Raw genomic sequence first — 18,375 nt, 5'->3', positions numbered from 1 at the left:
AATAACCCTCCTCGGGTTATATTTGCCTACCTACCCTCACCATAAAAGCTTCAGGGACTGCTGCCTGATCTTGGGTGTACAGCGTGCAATCCCCCCACCACCAAGGCCCTTGGCAAATATCCTGGGATCTGGATGGAGGCCAGATAGCAGGCATGGGACTCCGTGCCACAGCAGGCAGGCCACGTGGCACAGGGGACAGAGGGCCATCGTGCCCATCCAGAGGGCCGCTGTTCCCACCCAGAGGGCCGGTTTCAAACTCTTTCCCTCACATCGGTCCAGGGCAGCCTGGCTTGGATCACAAGTGCAGGCCATGATGCCAGCCTGTGTCATGTGCTCAGGCTTCTCCCTGTCCAGGTTGGTCACATGAGGGGTTGCTCTGCGTGCTCGCAGCTGCTCTCCCGACTCTGCCAAGCCCAGCCTGGGACCAGAGGCGCTAAAGAGAGGGCTGGTGTTTTGCTTTTGTTTTTTTCTTCCCATAGCTTTTTATTTTTCGCTTTTTAGGGCCGCACCCGAGGCATATGGAGTTTCTCAGGCTAGGGAGTCCAATTGGAGCTACAGCTGCCAGCCTACACCACAGCCACAGCAGTGTGGGAGCCAAGCCGTGTCTACAAACTCCATCACAGCTCATGGCAACGCCAGATCCTTAACCCACTGAGTGAGGCCAGGGATCAAACCCACAACCTCATGCTTCCAAGTTGGATTTGTTTTCACTGTGCCATGACGGGAACTCTTCCCATAGCTTCTGAGTAGCTCTCTGGCAGAATTACCCACCCCCTGGACACAGGGCAGGTGCCCACAGTGCTAACAGAGTGCTAAAGAGAGCCTTGATCCCTTGTGGAATGAGGCAAGTATGAATTTAAAAAACACGGTGATATTACCCACTCCATGGGTTTGGGGACATTAGCTGCCTTGCGGGTAAGATAACATGACCTATTTCACAGGGGAGAGGAATGCGGGGTGTGTGTGTGTGTGTGTGTGTGTGTGTCAGTGTCAGTGCCTGGAATTCTCCCTGAGTCCTGCACACATAGTTTGGGCACAGAGGGGCTGCCTGTAACGTGCCTGCCTTTCATCTGCCATCTGCTTCGATCTGACAGTTCTGCAGGGCACAGCAGCCTCTAACAACCCCCTCTGGTGCCTTAAATTCCTGCAGCTAGAACCGCTTTTTTAGGTCAAGACATTTTCTCAGGGACGCTCCAGTTCATGGGCCACTCACTCTCTTTCCCCTGGGGCCGCGGCTGGACATGCAGGCCCCCGCCTACTTCTTGAGCTTCTTTCGGATGAATTTTCAGCTCTGGGTCTTTTGTTGGATTTCTGTGAGGACTGGGGTTCCTAAGACTTCTACCAGTGGTTCTTACACGTGACGGCATCGAAGAATCACCTGAGGAGCTTTTAAAAATCCTGGAGTTCCCGTGGTGGCTCAGTGGTTGACGAATCCAACTAGGAACCATGAGGTTGCGGGTTTGAGCCCTGGCCTCGCTCAGTGGGTTGGGGATCTGGCGTTGCCGTGAGCTGTGGTGTAGGTCGCAGACTCGGCTCGGATCCTGCGTAGCTGTGGCTCTGGTGTAGGCCGGTCGCTACAGCTCCGATTGGACCCCTGGCCTGGGAACCTCCATATGCTGCAGGAGCAGCCCCAGAAAAGGCAAAAAGACAAAAAAAAAAAAAAAAAAAAATTCTAATGCTGGGAATTCCCATCGTGGCTCAGTGGAAACAAACCTGACCAGTACCCATGAGGATGCAGGTTTGATCCCTGGCCTCACTCAGTGGGTTAAGGATCCGGCATTGCTGTGAGCTGTGGTGTGGGTCGCAGACATGGCTCAGATCCCATGTTGCTGTGGCTGTGGTGCAGGGTGGCAGCTACAGCACCGATGGGAACCCTAGTCTTGGAAACCTTTTTGGCCCTAAAAAGACCAAAAAAAAAAAAAAAAAAAAAATCCTAACGCTTGTACACCCCCCACAGCAGCGCCCCGAGCTGTTGCAGTGACACACTGGATCCTTAACCTGATGAGCCACAAGGCAACTCCAGCTTACACTGTTTTTAATGTGATTTTTCAAAAAGTTCTAGAGAACAGACTAGCATTTTCCAGGGGCTGTGTGTCCACGGGGGCGACCGCGTGTGGGGTTTGGAAACACACATGAACTCGTGTGAACTGTGGCAGCCTCCTGTACAAAAGCCTCTGTGCTGCTATTTTAAGGAAGTGAAAGAGAACTAAAGCTTCTCCTCCTGTTGTAACACAACTCTCGTGGGCCCCAGCCTTCCTCCGCTGGCTTTGCCCTTGGCCTGCCTCTGGCCAGGTTCCCGCAGTGACCAGAGTCTCATATTTGCCAGGGTGGCTTAAGTTTTGTTCCCATGTGCGGGTCTTGTGGGCATGCTGGTAACTTCAGACCACCAGCATAACAGGAAAAAAGATGTGTCTTCTGGAGTCCGTCACCACTCCAGCCTGTAGAAACGGATCTAAAGACCGAGGCTAGGGTGGTAAGGACTCCTGCCAGAGCTGGGGACTATGCCAGAGTCCCTGGTGTCAATGCCACTGAGGCCCACAGGGATTTTAATCAGCTGAACCGGGCAACCAGTTCTTGGAGGCCCAGGGAGGGCAACCACCAGTACACCCAAAGGGGATTTAGGCCCCACGGTGGGGGAGGGTGTTGGACTGGGTCCCCGGGGCCCGGATTGTAAAGTCCATTCCTGTAGTGAGACCTCGCCAAAGCTCTTCAGCCTGTGGAACCCCGGCCAGGTGCCGGGCACAGGGCAGCGCTGCGTCTCCACGGCGGTCACGAGAAGGGGCTCCAGTGCCTTTGCCTGGCGCCAACCACTAGAGGGACCTCCACCCCAGGTCTCGGGGTTCCGGCGCGGCAGACCCTAGGGTGGCTCAGTCTTCCAAACTGGGAGCCCTCAGAGACACGAAACGAGGCTCTTCTCAGGCCAGCCTCAATTTGGACGGGATGGCACCGGCCTGGGAAGTCCGCCCACCCAAACAGTGGCTACGCTGGGGTGTCCCTAAAACCTTTTTTCCATGGCTTCGCTCTGCAATTCTCGACACGAGTTCCCTTTCTGCTTCTCCTGCGGCCGGGAGCGGGGCCGAAGGGCCGGAGAAGCCCAGGGGACCGGCAGCTGGGCACGGCGGGCGTCTCCCGGGGCCGGAAGGGTGCTGGAGGGGGAGGCGACAAGGGCGAGGCGGGGCTCCGGGGGGCGTGGCCTCCGGGGAGGCGGGGCGGGGTAACGCGGAGCCGGGCCTAGGGGGCGGGGCCGGGCTGAGGCGGGGGCGGGGGGCGAAGCAGGTTCGAAGGGGCGGGGTTGCCGCGGCGGGTCCCGGCGGAACCGGCACCTTTGGCTGACCGGTCCCTGCGGGCCGCCGGGGGGGCGGAGCGGGAGGGGGCGTGACAGAGGGGTGGTCCCGGCGGGGGGGGGGCGGGCGCTCCGGACCAGCCTCCCGCGGGTCCCCGCCCCCGTCACGTGGGGTCCAGACCCGGCGGCTGCCGGTCGGTACGCTGGTTGGTAGGTTCGCTGGTCGGTGGGTCAGTGGCCTACGGCTCGGTGCTCGGCTCGCTTGGTCGGAGGTGGGAGGGACGCCGGAAAGGCCCGCACACCTGAGCTGCCCGGAGCGGAGCCCCGCACCCAGGTCAGTGGGCTCTCCCCACGCCCCCAGGTCTGCTGCGCGGTTGGGTCGCGGGGGGGGGGCTCCCCTGCAAGGGCATTGACTGGGAATCCCCGGACCCCCAGGTCCAAGAAGCACTTCGGATGTGGGGTGAGTGCCTCTTTGGGCCCCAGGTGTCCCAGGCGCGAGGATGGGGCCCGAAGACGAGGAGGAGGAGGGTGTAACTCCCAGTCTTGCCGGGGGTCTGCAGACCGTCTGCGCCCCTACAGGTGCCAGGATAGACCGGGAGATGCGCAGGGTGGCGGGTCCCCTCCCTTGTGTGCGGTGTCACAGCTCTGCTCCATCAGCTGGAGCAGCGGCGTGGTGTAGAAGCGAGCCCAAGGCGGCGGGGAAGCTGGTTGCCTATTTGCCCGAGCAAATCGTATTGCGCAGAGCGTGTGTCCAGCTGCAGTGCCTGAGCTGAAACCAGCTCTGCTGTAATTACAAAAATGCAGCATACTTTTCCGCATGGCAGGCCGCTGCCTCCCAGGAGACAGCAGGATGGGGAGAGGGGTACCTAAGAGCGGTGGGCTCCCCGCCCTCCTGACCTCCACCCCAGACCTGCAGTTCCTTAGGTGAAAATACGACGATATATTTAAAGACCAGAACTTGCAAAGTTTGAGTATGATCAAAACAGGCATTTTAGCCAGCACTGCATCCTCGTAAAAGATCCAGAGTGTTGTATGTTACTTTTAGACGAGATGGATATTTGGTATAGACCCGTCTCCCTTTCCATATTTTGGGTTACTTCGTTTTTCTCATCTCTCCTTCCTTCCCTAGTTCCTTAATTGATTAGAATACACATCTGGAGTGCTTCCCAATTTTATGTCGCATTCTGTGAAGTTAAATGCCCAACTACAGGAAGGTCGTTGGCTGTACACAGAATTTGTCTTCAGCATGTTCAGTCTCTATTATTGATATTGTATGAAAAACACAATATTTCCTTTGGAGAACGTTTCTCTTTGGGGCTTAAGACAGGCAGCCCATTTGTATGTAATCTGCTTAAATTTGTGTTTAAATGACTTTGAGGTGGGAATAGGCGAGCTTTTCACTTACTGCACTCAGCCCCAGTCTTGTTTGCTACAGTATTATTGCTTTGAGATTTGATGATGTGCTAGTTGTTAGTAGCTTATTGCTACTGCAGAGGCAAACTGAGTGTCATGGTCCCTTTCGGTGTTGGGGGGGGGCACAACCCCAGGTGCCCTGGCTTTTACGAAGCATGAGATACGCTAGGAAGGAGGTAAGAGCAAAGGGTTGTTGTGGGAATTCCTGCCTTTCTTCTGAGCGGGGAAGATCTGGGATAATTTCAAGAAGGGGTGACGTGTGTGTGACGGGCCTTCCAAGGGCTTCTGGCTTCTCCCGGCAGAGGTGGGTAGAGCATGACCCCGCTGTGAGAGCATGTAGCCAGGCAAGCCCTGGGTAGCCTGAGAAGTGGCAGGGTTGGTTCCGGTGGTGAATGGTAGATAAGGAAGTTGGTGACACGGAAGAAACCCCACGGGCCACCAAGGCCAGGTGAAGTCTGGACTTTGAAAGCAGGAGAACCAACAATGTTTTTTTTTTTTTTTTCTTTTCTTTTTTTAGGGCCGCTCCCACGGCATATGGAGGTTCCCAGGCTAGGGGTCGCATCGGAGCTGTAGCCACCGGCCTACACCACAGCCACAGCCAGGCCAGATGTGAGCCGAGTCTGCGACCTACACCACAGCTCACGGTGACGCCGCTTCCTTAACCCACTGAGCGGGGCCAGGGACGTCATGGTTCCTCGTCGGATTCCTTTCTGCTGCGCTATGACGGGAACTCCCCAACAATGGGTTTTAAGCAGGAGCTTGACTGGTGGTTCTGGGAGTTTAAAGCCAGGGACCTTGGCCCTTGGCCCTCGCTCCCAACCCCCACCCTGCCAACCCCTAGTCCTGTGGAGAAAATCCAGTAAATATTTGTGGAATGAATGGTCCGGCAGCACTTTATAGCCGAGCTTCTCAGCCTTTAACGAGCTTAGGAATTACCTGGGGATCTTGTTCAAATGCAGATTATGACTCTTAGGTCAGGGGTGGGACCTGACCTCCTGCATTTCTCACTCGTCCCCAGAGGCTGTCCCTGCACTGTCTGTCGAAGGATTTAGAGCCTTAGTTTGCAAGCCCGGCTGCGCCTCCCTGTCACCTGGGGAGCTTTTAAATTACTCAGATTAAGTAGGTCTGGTTGTTTTTTTAAACCAAGTTCCCGGTGATTCTGGTGATTCTGACGAAAGCCAGGTGGGAAGGGCTGGGGCGGGAGGGGCGGGGGTGGCCCCGCCAAGCTGGGGAAGCAGGGACAGTGGGGGTGGAGAGGCCAGTCGGGACGGGGAAGAGCCCTCAAGACAGAATTGATGAGGGCTTGTGTTGGACCCCGGAGAGGGGGCAGTTAGGAGGGACCAGGTGGGCTGGGGCCAGTGGAGACGTGGGGAGAGGGAGAGTCCGCAGGAGCTGAGCTTGGGCCAGGGCCTGGCCTGCCCTTTAGACTGTATCGTTGGCAGTGATGTCTGGACAGTGTGTTTTTTTACTGGCCAACGAAAACATGTTCTTTCTAACATACAGATCTGTTCAGGCCACTCTCCTGCTTAAAATGCTCTGGTGGGTCCCCTTTTGCAAACCACGAGAAGGAGGAACTGATAGGAACACCAGTCTTGAGGCGTTGAAACATTTAGGAAGTCCCCAGACTGCACTTCATTCAAGAGGTGACAGGGAGTTTAAACAAAAAGACGCGGTGTCGTCACCATTTGGTGGGGTCGTGACCTGGCTGCATCCCTGGCAGCTCCGTGTGGTCCTGAGTTGCTTTTTCCTGCTTCCTCCTCCCTCAGAGCAGTTCCACTTTACGCTTCCTGGCCTCAGTCAGTCTTTGGTTTCAACACTTGATGACACACCTCCGTGTCTCAGTTTTGGCAGAATCTGCAGCCGGGCTCAGAAAGGTGACCTGTCTCTGACAGCCAGGTCTTGGGGTCCCCAGGGGGCCCTTCTTGTCGCACACACGCTGTAAGTACCATCTGGGAGATGCAGTCTGTTTCCCTCTGGACCCAGATCAGGGCCTCGCCGGGTCCCGCTAACGCCCAGCTTTGTCTCGGAAGGTGTGTGGTTTCCGTGGGATGCTCCTGGGTTATTCTTCCTTTGATGCTTCTTGGGAATTCTTACCCTCCCTTCCCCTGTCCCATACGCATTTATGCTCAGAGAACCCAGCAGTCACTGCATGATGATTTTATGTCATTTTTTAAAATGTTTGCAGGCCTATGATTTGTTTTCATTTTTTTATTTTTATTTTTTTAATTAAAGTATAGTTGGTTTATAGCTTTTCTTCTTTTTTTTTTAAGGGTTGCGTGTGGAGGTTCCCAGGCTAGGGTTGAATCGGAGCTGTGGCCGCCAGCCTACACCACAGCCACAGCCACAGCCACAGCCACGCAGGATCCGAGCCTTGTCTGCCACCTACACCACAGCTCAAGGCAATGCCGGATCCTTAACCCACTGAGCGAGGCCAGGGATCAAACCCGCATCCTCCTGGATTCTAGTCTGGTCCTTAGCCTGCTAAGCCACAACGGGAACTCCCCAGTTTTTCATTTTTTAAAGCTTTACTTAAGTGTAGTTGATTCCCAATGCTACGATAACCTCCGCTGTACAGTGGAGTCACGCAGTCACACACACACCCCCACCCCCACCCACCCACTGCTCAATGATTTTCATCACCCAGTTCCCTGCTGTGGAGGCAGCCTGGCCTCTCCAACGCCTCCGGGGGTGGAGGGTCTGAGAAGAGGGAGTAGGATTGGCCTCCAAAGGGATGAAGTATAACATCCTTGTTTGGCATTCAAGGCTCCACAGAGGCTGCTCGTAATTTGATTCACCAGCTGCATCTTCTCTGTTCTCCAAACTGTGTGGTTTCCCAATTCCTCTCCTTTGAGCCTTTTTTTTTTTTTTTTTTTTGCCATTTCTTGGGCCGTTCCCACGGCATATGGAGGGTCCCAGGCTAGGGGTTGAATCAGAGCTGTAGCCACTGGCCTACACCAGAGCCACAGCATTGTGGGATCCGAGCCGCGTCTGTGATCCACACCACAGCTCACGGCAACGCCCGATCCTTAACCCGCTGAGCAAGGCCAGGGATCGCCCAGCGATCACCTCCCCCCGGAGGCGTTAGAGAGGCCAGGCTGCCTCCACAGCAGGGAACTCGGTGAAGAAAATCGAGTAGTGGGTGGGTGGGGGTGGGGGTGTGTGTATGTGACTGTGTGACTTTGCTGTACAGCGGAGGTTATCGTAGCATTGGGAATCAACTACACTTCAGCAAAGCTTTAAAAAATGAGCGAACCCGCAACCTCATGGTTCCTGGTCAGACTCGTTAACCGGAGAGTCTTTGCATCCCTATTTCCCCTTCCTGGTCAGACCTCTGTCTCTGCTCTGCGAGATGAATGAGCTCTTACTAATCCCTGAGGATGTGGGTCAGCCTTAAAACACCCCCAACCCAAGTCTGCTTTACTCTGCTCTTTAAATTGTGCTCGTACAGACTCTAGCGTGGATTTCTGCTAAGGTGCTTAACACACTGGCTTTGCATGTCCGTTCACACCCCCTCTACCAGCTGGGCTGCCCTGGGGTTGCATCAGCCTTGTGCTTGGCCCTACACGCAGCAGATGCCAAGGAAGCGTTTGCCTCAGTGAAAGGGGAAAGGGGACGGGTTGTTTTGGGCCTGCGATGAGGAAATTCACAAGGGCAAAACCTGAAAGACTAGCACAGGCCTGATAAGAAGTGGTCCACGGGCACGGTCATTGAGTTATAGGCTGGGGTGGGGACACAGGTGAGGCTGCAGTCACGTCGCAGAGACCTTGAAAGTTGAAGTCAAAGAAGATAAAGGAATGACGCCCCCGAAGGTCTTGGAGTTGGAAGAGGCAAGTGAAGGCTGCTTTGGGGAGGGTTCGAGACTGAGGCAGGCAGGTTGGAGGGACGGGGGAGAACTTGGGAGAATGTGCTGATGGCATCGAGGTGGCTTACGCCCTGCAGCAAGGCCACAGCCATAGGGACGGCGAGGAGGAGCAGAAATCCCGCAGGAGCTGGTGACTGATGGGGTTTGGGGAGAGAAAAGGGTCAGTGTGGACCCTGACATTTTGTGCCAGATTTTGCCGGGGGAAGAATGAGGTGGTTGTTAGTGGCTGAGAGCGTCGACGCGCTTCTCGGAAGGGGGAGGGAGTGAGGGTGGCTGTCGCCTTCTGGAGTCAGGAGGGGCCTTGGGTAGCTCCTTGCACCCCCTTGTACGTTCACCCACGAGGATGGTGAGGCCCAAAGAGACCTATGCACAGACGCCCCACCGCTGGCGGCAGAGCCCAGGCCTCCTGGCCCTCGGGCCCTGGGTTCTAGCCCTTGTCACACGGTGGGTTTGGCCAGACGAGAGCTGCCAGAAGGTCCAGATGGAGCTTCCAAGAGGCAGTGAAAAATGAGACGGAGATCGGGTGCAGGGCGAATTCAGGCTGTGGAACAGCTCCTGGAGTCTTAGAGGTCAAAGATCCAGGGGGAGGTGTCCCCGTCAGCCAAAGCCACTGGGGCCGTCACGGCTGCCGGGACCTTCTTTTCGTCCCACGGCCTGTGCCGTGTGGGCCGATGGGAGTGGCTTTATGCTATCAGCTCGCTTTCACTTGTTAGTGCTCCGTGTGGGCCCACATGGATTAAATGGTCTTTCTGGGAACGCAACCCATCCATCAGTTCTGTGGAAAGACGTGTTCCAAGGACCCGAGCCCCTCTCCCCGTCAACACACTTTCAGGACACAGCCACCCAGTCATGAGCTGCCTGTGTGGCGCTGGAGTCGGCGTGATGGGCGGGAAGTGCCTTTTTGCGGAAGGCTTCAGCCATGAGAACCCCTTCCCAGCAGGAGCCTGTGCGTAGGGCCAGGGTCAGGGATTCTAGATGCTGAGTGAGGGCCACAGCTGCCCTGTGAGGAAGGAGGACCTGCCACGCCCCTCCGCCTGGCCAGGCCCCTCGGTCTCCAGCCTCTCAGGGGAAGTCCGGCCGTTGCCGTGGCATGAGGGTCATATCGGTTTGCCCGGGCAGAGCTGGGTTAATGCACGTGAAGCCTGTAGAGTATTGCCGGGCATGGGATAATAGCCAAATGAAAACAAGCACACACGTGGAGTTGCCGCCGTGGCCCACCGGGATGGCGGGCAGATCTGCAGCGCCAGGATGCGGGTTCAGTCCCCAGCCTGGCAAAATGGGTTTAAAGGATCCAGTGTTGCCGCAGCCGTGGCTGGTCTGATTCCTGGCCTGGGAGCTCCGTATGCAGCAGGGTGGCCAAAAAAAAAAAAAAAAAAAAAAGAAAAGAAAAGAAAAACAAACCAACGCGAAGACACATGGAATGCTGTGATTCCACTTAGAGTCAAAACTCGCCAAGCCTCTCGGGTCTTTGGAGTTACGTGGCTGCGTCTGTATAACTCAAGCTATGTGAGGCGAGTCTCTCCTCATCTTGTTTTGAGTGTGTGTGTGTGTTTTACTGAGACCAGAGTGTGAGCACAAGTCTGCACACCCACGGTAGAGTGACAGGGCTGCCGGCGATTGCAGACTGGAGAGCTGAGTGTCGTGGGGGGGCTGGGCCTCCAGCCTTCAGGAGGGGTTGCTAACCCGGGTGAGGCTGTGGGGCCCTGATCCCAGCACGGCCTCGGCCCCCGCAGGTGCTGTGGCTTCCCGACACTCTGCTCTGGGTCCGGCTGTGTCCTCTCTGGCTGAGGACGGGCATAGGGAAGGAAGTGCCCAAATCCCAGGGTTGCTCAGGGCAGCACGTGCCTGGCGGTAGAGTCAGAACCCCCACCCTGACTCCCCGGTGAAGACACAAACCCACCGGGACTGTGAGCGAGGTTGCAATGGCCCACTCATGCAACTGGGCCCTCGCCGGGGCAGGACCGTCTGACCTCGAGGCCACTCCTGTGACTGCTCTGGGCTGTCCCAGGAGCTCTTCTTTTTTTTTTTTTTTTTTTTTTTTACTATTTCTTTGGGCCGTTCCCGCGGCATATGGAGGCTCCCAGGCTAGGGGTCTCATCGGAGCTGTAGCCACCGGCCTACGCCAGAGCCACAACAACTCGGGATCCAAGCCGCGTCTGCAACCTACACCACAGCTCATGGCAACGCCGGATCGTTAACCCACTGAGCAAGGGCGGGGACCGAACCCGCAACCTCATGGTTCCTAGTCGGATTGGTTAGCCACTGCGCCACGATGGGAACTCCCAGGAGCTCTTCTTAGCAGACCTCTCCTGCTTCTGGCAGGAAGGCCCATGCAGCCCCAGAGGGAACTCCTCTGATGGACCGTGTGTGTGTGTGTGTGTGTGTGTGTGTGTGTGTGTGTGTGTGTGTGTGTGTAGGGGCCAGCGATGGGCTGCAGGGGCTCAGGGAACAGAGGCGGTGGCGGAGCCACAGCGAAGGTGAGGAGACCGGAAGTGGTTACCTTTGTCCCTTGCCTGCACGAGTGACAGCTCCTCTTTCTTCTGGAGCAGCTGTTGGCTCCCACAGCCCCAGGCTGTTTGCTCTGGAGCAGAGGCTTCCGCGTGAATAGCTGGCTTGACGGGACTGCTTCGTGGATGAACCCGAGGTGTGGGGACTGGCTGCAGAGAGAGCCTCTGGGGGGAGCAGAGAGGCACTGCTGGCTGTGGGGGTTTATGGAGCGCTTGTCTCTTGAAGGGGTGGTGGCACTCCCATTTATGGGAGGGAAACAGATGCCAGACAAGGAATGTGATTTTTTTTTAAAGGTTCCCGAGTATTCCCTATATTGTCCAAACTGGGACACTTTTGAGAGTGAAAGGAGGAGGCCAGCGGGATCTTGGGACCACAGGACTGTCTCGGGGTCCTGGGATGTGTGGGGTCAAACTCCAAATTCCTAAGCAACCGTGGCAGGTGCGGGAGGGGGCTGGGGGAGGATGGGGGCGACATTTAGAACCTGAGTTCGGGAGGATTCTTCCAATGCGACGTTCTGCCAAAGCAAAGCAGTTAGTTCTTGGCTCTGTCACCTGACTTTGACGGCCTGTCATGAAAATGTTTTATTACATAAGCTCCTCCCACGAGCCGCCAAGACATCTGGTTCTTCGATGCAGCGCTCTTCTCTGGTAACAGCAAGCGCGCCCTGTGCATCCGGCTAGGTTTTCGCTGCCCGGCTCACCGGAGCTGCACAGAGCATCCGGCTGGGGTGTCGTCCTGCTTCTGGAAACCGACTCCTCACCCGGCCCCTGACTCCAGCTTGGCAGGGGGTGGGTTTCCTCTGCCCCGAGGACTTGGCCGCCTCACCTCTGAGCGCCCTGCTCGCTCAGTCTTTCCTTGAAATCCTGGCTCTACTCAGGCTTGGCTCTACTCCCTCTCTGAGCTTGAAGTCCCTCACCTGTCACATCAGAGCAATAACAGGCCTGTGTCCTTTTGTCATCGTAAAGATTAAATGAGGAGTTCCCATTGTGGCTTAGCGGTTAATGAATCTGACGAGCATTCATGAGGACGCAGGTGCCATGCCTGGCCTCGCTCGGTGGGTTAAGGATCCGGCGTTGCCCTGAGCTGTGGTGTAGGCCGCAGGTACAGCTCTGATTAGACCCCTAGCCTGAGAACTACATGCTGTGGGTGCGGCCCTAAAACAACAATGACAACAACAACAGATTAAATGGGACAATGACAGACATAAAATGTTGGCTGCGTCCTTGACGCATGGTGCGCAGTAAGTGGTGTGAGTGGCAGCCTCTTCTCTGGGAGCCTGGCACGTAGGCTTTGTCAAGGGGAGCCATTTAGGTCATCCAGAAGGCGGATTCTCAGATTTCAGGGGGAGGCAGTGTAGTCTGGGCCCCCCGGGGTCATCTCCCTGGCCGAGGTGAGCAGGAAGCCCAGGAGGCCGGAGTCCAGGGTGGGGTGGGGGCAGGCCGATTTCAGATGGCCAGTCACCAAGGTACAGGACAGGACAACAAACAGGGAGGGCAGAGCCCAGACCAGCCTGAGGGGACGTGGCGGGGAAAGCGCAAAGTCCTGCCCTCAGCCTCCCCCAGATCAATGCCTGTGCGTTTCCGCCCTGACCGCAGAAAAGCACACAGAGTCTCCCGGCCTGGCTGCAGTGGTGGAAGTTCTTTCTGGCGTTAGACCTCCTGCGGAGGGGCCTTTCCCTGCAGTGGCCAAGACCAGCCACACCTGTAGGCGGGAACTTGGGTCCACAGTGTGGGGGCAGGTAGACGAGGACCCGGGACCGCCGTAAAGCTGGAGGCCCTGTCCTGTAAGCTCTAGAAGGTTCTGGAACAGTCGGGAAGACACAGGGCTGCGATTGGTTTTTCAGATGGATGAGGGAGCTGCTGTGTTCTGCGTAGCGGAGTTCCCATCGTGGCGCAGTGCTAACAAACCTGACTCGCACCCATGAGGATGTGGGTTCGATCCCTGGCCTCGGTCGGTGGGTTCAAGATCCGGTGTTGCCGTGAGCTGTGGTGTAGGTCGCCGATGAGGCTCGGATCCCACGTTGCAGTGGCTGCTGGGTAGGCCGGCAGCTGTAGCTCTGATGTGACCCCTAACCTGGGAAGCTCCACACGCCGAGAATGCAGCCTTGAAAAAACCCAAACGAACCATGTTCTGTGTTGCTCGGAGGGCAGGGTCGGGGGGTGGAATAGGAGGCATGTTTCATTTTGACATGAGGGAGGGAACTCCAGCTAATTCGAGCTTCCCTGTGGGGCCAGGCTGCTGTTTCAGAGCGAGTACTCGCACCCCCTGAAGAGGGTATTGCCCGGGCAGTGTGGCCCAGAGAGGGCTGTGAAATAGCAGAGGAGGCAGCTCTGCTGAAGGGCCGGAGGTCTCCGTAAAAGTGCTCTAGGATTTGGGGGGATGATCGGTGGCTTCTGAGCAGAGAGGTGATTCGCAGCAAGTGTCGGGGGACCAAGGGTGGAAGGCTGACGGCCGCCGAGTAGCTGTGCAGAAGCTGCTCTGTCCCACGTCTCAGCTGAGGTCCACCCGCTACCGGCACTGGGCGAGAGGAAGGGCTGAGGCAGTGCCTTTGCGGGCTGAACCTTTGAAGCCAGATCCCAGACGGATTGCACCGTGCGGGTTCTCTGCTGATGCCAGCTTGGCCTCGCCACGTGGCTGGGGCACGCAGGCTCCTGCAGACTCATGGGCCCTACCTGGAAGATTTTGAGAACACAGCATCCTGGTACCTGGAGGACCGGGGCTGTGTGGTCTGAGACACTGCGCTCATATCGTCAGGAGGTCACAGCGGGCGGAGGAGGGGACCAGCCAGGAGGGCACTAGCCCGGCCCTGGGGCTCTGTCTCTCTGCAGCCTGGGCTGTGGAGCAAGCTTCCAGCCCAGAGAGGAGGCCGGGAAGGGCTGTGGGCAGCAGGGCCTTCTTCGAGGAGGCTGAGGTTTTGGGCGGAGTGTGTGGTGGGAGGGCGGGGAGTGCTGTGGTTAGGCAACGTGGATGCCTGACGGGCACGCAGTCCCGGCCGGGTGGCAGGGAGGGGAACCTGGCTCCCTAGTAGGTCCCCCCCATCAGAACTGGCCCACTGGACCTAGGAGAACTCCTTTAGCAGCAGAGGTAGAACGTAATTCCTGAGCATGTCTCCTGGAGTCGTTAGAATTGAGACCTCACTTATCATCTGGTCCCCCTGTGCTTTTGACCTTCCTCCGTGCTGAGAACTGTTTCGGTGGGAACATGAGGTGAGCCCTGTCCCCCGCCTGGATGGCATTTGAGGGATGTACCCCCTCAGAATAGGCGGTAACTGCAGGGAGCACACCGTGAACGCTCAGGGGGAGATTGGGGCGCCTGGCTTGCCAAAGAGGGGACGTTTGAGGTGTGTCTTGAAGGAAAGACAGACCAGAGACACCCCCTTCCTGGGGGGGGAAGGAGGGCCTTTCTAGCAGAAGAAACAGCAATGCACGAGAAAGGCATGAGGGAGTTCCCGCTGTGGCTCAGTGGTAATGAACCTGATTAGTATCCATGAGGATACAGGTTCGATCCCTGGCCTCGCTCGGTGGGGTTAAGGATCCGGTGTTGCCGTGAGCTGTGGTGTAGGTTGCAGAAGAGGCTTGGATCCTGCGTTGCTGTGCCTGTGGTGTAGGCTGGCAGCTGTAGCTCTGATGTGACTCCTAGCCTGGGAAGCTCCATATGCCGTGGGTGCGGCCCTAAAACGACAGAAAAGGGGCAGGCGTCAGGATGGTTGATTTGGGTAGAACCAGGGGTGGAGGGAGGCTAGATAGGGAAGCCGGGATTGGAAAGCACGGTTTATGCCTCAGGCAGTGGGCACTGTGCCCACTCTCCTCCCACGGGAGCCTCTCAGGGGAAACTGACGCTCCCGAGGTCCCTGGCAGGTGAGTGGCTGACGTAAGGCTGATGCCCAGTCTGTCTGGTCCTCAAACTTGTGTTCTTTCCACCCCGTCTTGTCGCTGTGTAGAGTGTCCAGATTATTCGGAGCTTAGGTTTAGCACGGAGACCGGCGGTTGGTGTTGCGGCCGGCGGCTGGGCAGTCTGCGGGTCAGGCTGCGGAGCCTGTGAGAAGCTCTTGGTGGACGTGACCAGGTTGCTGCACACACACTCACGTCTAAACACATACATTCAGGAGGCGAAACTCCAAAGCTGTAGGAAATTTCATGGTTGCTCATGGTGTCACAGAAACTGTTATTTCCTGAGCGCAGTAGCTGATTTCCTGGCCAATTTCCTCTTTTTCCTCCCCCCGAATAAAGCATATTAGAATGGGGCAAGATAACCCAGAATCTGCTCCGATTTGTCCCAGAAGATTCTTGACTTCAGTTACTTTGTCATTAGTAGCCAGTCCCCTACAACTCACCCCACCTGTTGGGGACCGCAGGGTGTCAGCCGTCGAGGGATGCTAAGCAGGGTGGCGGGTTGGCAGGGTAGGGTGTGGGGGGAGAGAGGGCCCCGGGGCAGTCGGCCAAGTGGAGCTGTGGGGGCGGAGAGGCGGGCCGATGCCCGCTCAGTAAGCCTTGCCCGGGAGCCTGCCCTGCCCTGCGGGGTGTGGAGGGGGCGCTGGGACACCTGCGGGAAAGGAGGGCGTTGTCTCCATGGTGTCGCGCCCAGGGTCTGAGCAGGCTGTTGGGGGTGGCTGCCTGTCGAAGCCGGGCTCTTTCTTATTCCGTATCGTGGCGGGCCAGCCAGTCCTTGTTGCTGCTCAGGTCTGCACAGGGCTGCTCCCTCCTGGAGCTCCGAATCCAGATCCAGCCCCAGCAGCCACAGCCTGCTTCTGTCCTCAGGCTGGACCTGGAGTCCTTCGGGCTCCCTGCTGGAAGCTTTCCCCAGCCCCAGAGAAAGCCGGCCCAGGAAGGCTGTCTGGGCTGCGGTGTCCTGGGGTCTGGCGCTGGCAGGGCGCCTTCGCGTCCTGCTGGCTAATCCTGAGCGCTCTGAAAAGTGCAAAGGGCTGCTCCCGGGTCCCAGACCCAGTCCTCACATGTCATGGTCACGTCCACTTGAAGGAGGACTTTAAATAAGCCTGGGGACAGTTGAGGAAGAGGGGTCTCACAGGCTGGGACACACATCTGGTCGCAGCACCGTCTCAAGTCGTGTGCGGAACCCTTTCCTAAGTGACTTGGGGGCGCGTGCCCCTGGGCGTTAGGTGTCTGTGAGCCTGTGACATCCTCTGTGAGCCTGTGACATCCACAGCAGTGGGCAGTGGGCCTCCCTGGGACAGCAGTGCGCCTCGGCTGTCTCCTTCTGGGCCGTCCAGTGGTCCAGTGCCTGGGCGGGGAGCCCCCGCTCCACGGCTGTGGTCAGGATGTGCTCCCTCCTCTCTGCAGCCCCTGGAGCCCAGCCCCAGCCCCCAGGTGAGGGTCTCCCCAGAACATCTCCCCAGCTGCGATTGCTCCGCCAGGTGTCTGCGCCCCGATGGTGCACGAGCATCCTAAACTCTGCCTGCTCTCTGTCCCTAAGCCGGGGTCAGGGCCTGTGGGACCCGCGGGATGGCTGAGGAAGGCGTCAGCGTGTCATCAGCAGAAAGCTTTCCATTCTGGGAGGCCCTGCTGAGACCCAGAAAGCACAGAGCCTGTGAGTGTGTTTGTCCCCCACGGCCCCCCTAATTGCAGGCTGGCCTGAAGATCTGGCAACTTCTCAAAGGGAGTCATTGTCATATATTTTTCCCTGATCCCAACGTTTAGGCGCTGACCGGGGCCTTGGCTAACTAACTCCGCCTTCTGGAACACTGCCTCAGCCAAGGGTTCTCTGAGAGGGGCTGGTGCTGAGGGGGGTGGCTTGGGCTGTCCGCTCTCCCAGCCCTCTGACCAGCCCTGCGGGAGGCAGGTGGCCAGAGCTCCGTTACACCGTAACCTGAGAGGTTAATCTGTGTTGCTCAGGGTCAGAAACAGCCCAGCTCTAAGCAGCAGAGCCAGGATTTAAACCCAAGCCTGCCTGACTCCAAAGGCTGGGCTCTCCGTGTCGCCTCTGGCTTCTTCTGCAGGAGAATGAGGAAGAAGCCGCAGAGGCCCAGGCTCCCTGCTGGGCTGTGGGCCTCTGGCGTCCGTGTGGCCTTCCCCTTCTCTGGCTCTTGCGTCACGCAGGCTTCGGAGGAGCTGTGGGCTGTCTGCCAGGGGAAGGTGGTGGCCCTGCTTTGTGGAAGAGAAGAGGTGAGCAAGATGGAGAGGGGCCCCCAGAAGCGACTGCGGGTCTCCCAGTCCCTGGGGGTCGGACGGACAGACCTCCGGGGCAGGGCCTTCCAGCGGCCCGTCTGAGGTCCCTGCATCCCTGTGCAGATGGCACATTCCTGGTTCATTTTCTTCGGAAAGTCCCTGACCTGAGTTATTCTCTGGCCTAGAGCTCTCAGGGAAGGGACGTGATCTGAGGTGAGGGGGTGTGGCGGGTACCCCGAGGTCATCACGCGCAGGGGTCGTTAAGTCGCCTGGAGGCAGCGTGACAGCTGGTCTGGCTGCGGTCTTAGGTCAGGCTCCTGACAGCGTCCCAACACCAGTTCTCCCTAAATGGCCCTGGTCCCCAGGTGTGGCTCCGCCCAGGATGGACCAACAGGGAGCAGAGATAAGGACCATCAGCGCTGTCCTCACCTGGGTGCCGTCTAAGGCCTGGAGACGCAAAGCCGGCCCCCTCGGGCGGGAGGAGGAGGAGGAGCGCCAGCAGGCGAGAGCGGGGACCGCCGCACCTGGAGCCGAGGCTGCCCCTTCCGATGGGTGTGCCCAGTGGGGCGAGGGTCAGCTGGCCAGGGCTGCCAGGACAGAACTCCGCACACCAGGTGGATTAGCCATGGACACGTACCTCCGCACGGTTCCGGAGGCTGGAAGTCCAAGATCGGGGTTCCCGTCGTGGCTCAGTGGAAATCAATCTGACTAGCATCCATGAGAATGCAGGTTCGATCCCTGGCCTTGCTCCGTGGGTGAAGGATTTGGTGTTGCCGTGAGCTGTGGTGTAGGTCGCAGATGAGGTTCGGATCCTGCCTTGCTGTGGCTGTGGTGGAGGCCAGCGGCTACAGTTCCGATTCGACCCCTAGCCTGGGAACCTCCATATGCCACGGGTACGGCCCTAAAAAGACAGAAAATAAAATAAGTAGAAGTCTGAGATCAAGGCGTTGGCGAGGCTGGTTCTCCGGAGGCCCTTCTCTTGGCTTGGAGATGGTCACCTCCCCGTGTCTTCAGGTGGTCATCTCTCGGGCCCCCGCTGTGCCCTTAGAAGGATACCAGTCACTGGAGCAGGGCTCACCTTCGTGACCTCTTTCAAGGTCTTCTTTCTAAATATACTCACGTGCTGAGGGGCTGGGCTTAGGGTTTGGATTTGCAGGAGGGCATGCAATTCAGCCCATAACAGGATG

At 57.7% G+C, this 18,375-nt stretch overlaps 1 protein-coding gene across 18 annotated transcripts in view; it reads left to right on the top strand.

Annotated features, from left to right (window-relative positions):
* The first annotated feature begins 3,453 nt into the window (after positions 1–3,453).
* Positions 3,454–18,375, top strand: part of PPFIBP2 (PPFIA binding protein 2) — a 153,290-nt gene continuing 138,368 nt past the window's right edge. For 16 of the 18 annotated variants that reach the window (XM_084974863.1, XM_084974840.1, XM_084974832.1 and 13 more), the window contains exon 1: positions 3,454–3,617. The gene's annotated coding sequence lies outside the window, so the exon portion shown is untranslated. Of the gene's footprint in view, positions 3,618–16,766; positions 17,186–18,375 lie in introns of those variants that run through there. The other 2 variants (XM_084974841.1, XM_084974834.1) reach the window with 2 other exon arrangements.

This window comes from Sus scrofa, chromosome 9 (assembly GCF_054392235.1).
Source record: "Sus scrofa isolate SSC_HxYL_T2T_F1_AM1 chromosome 9, Sscrofa_HxYL_maternal_Yorkshire_Landrace_v2.0, whole genome shotgun sequence".
NCBI lineage: Eukaryota > Metazoa > Chordata > Mammalia > Artiodactyla > Suidae > Sus > Sus scrofa.
Note: the sequence above shows the minus strand (reverse complement) of the source record. Positions and strands in the feature narration are given on the sequence as shown.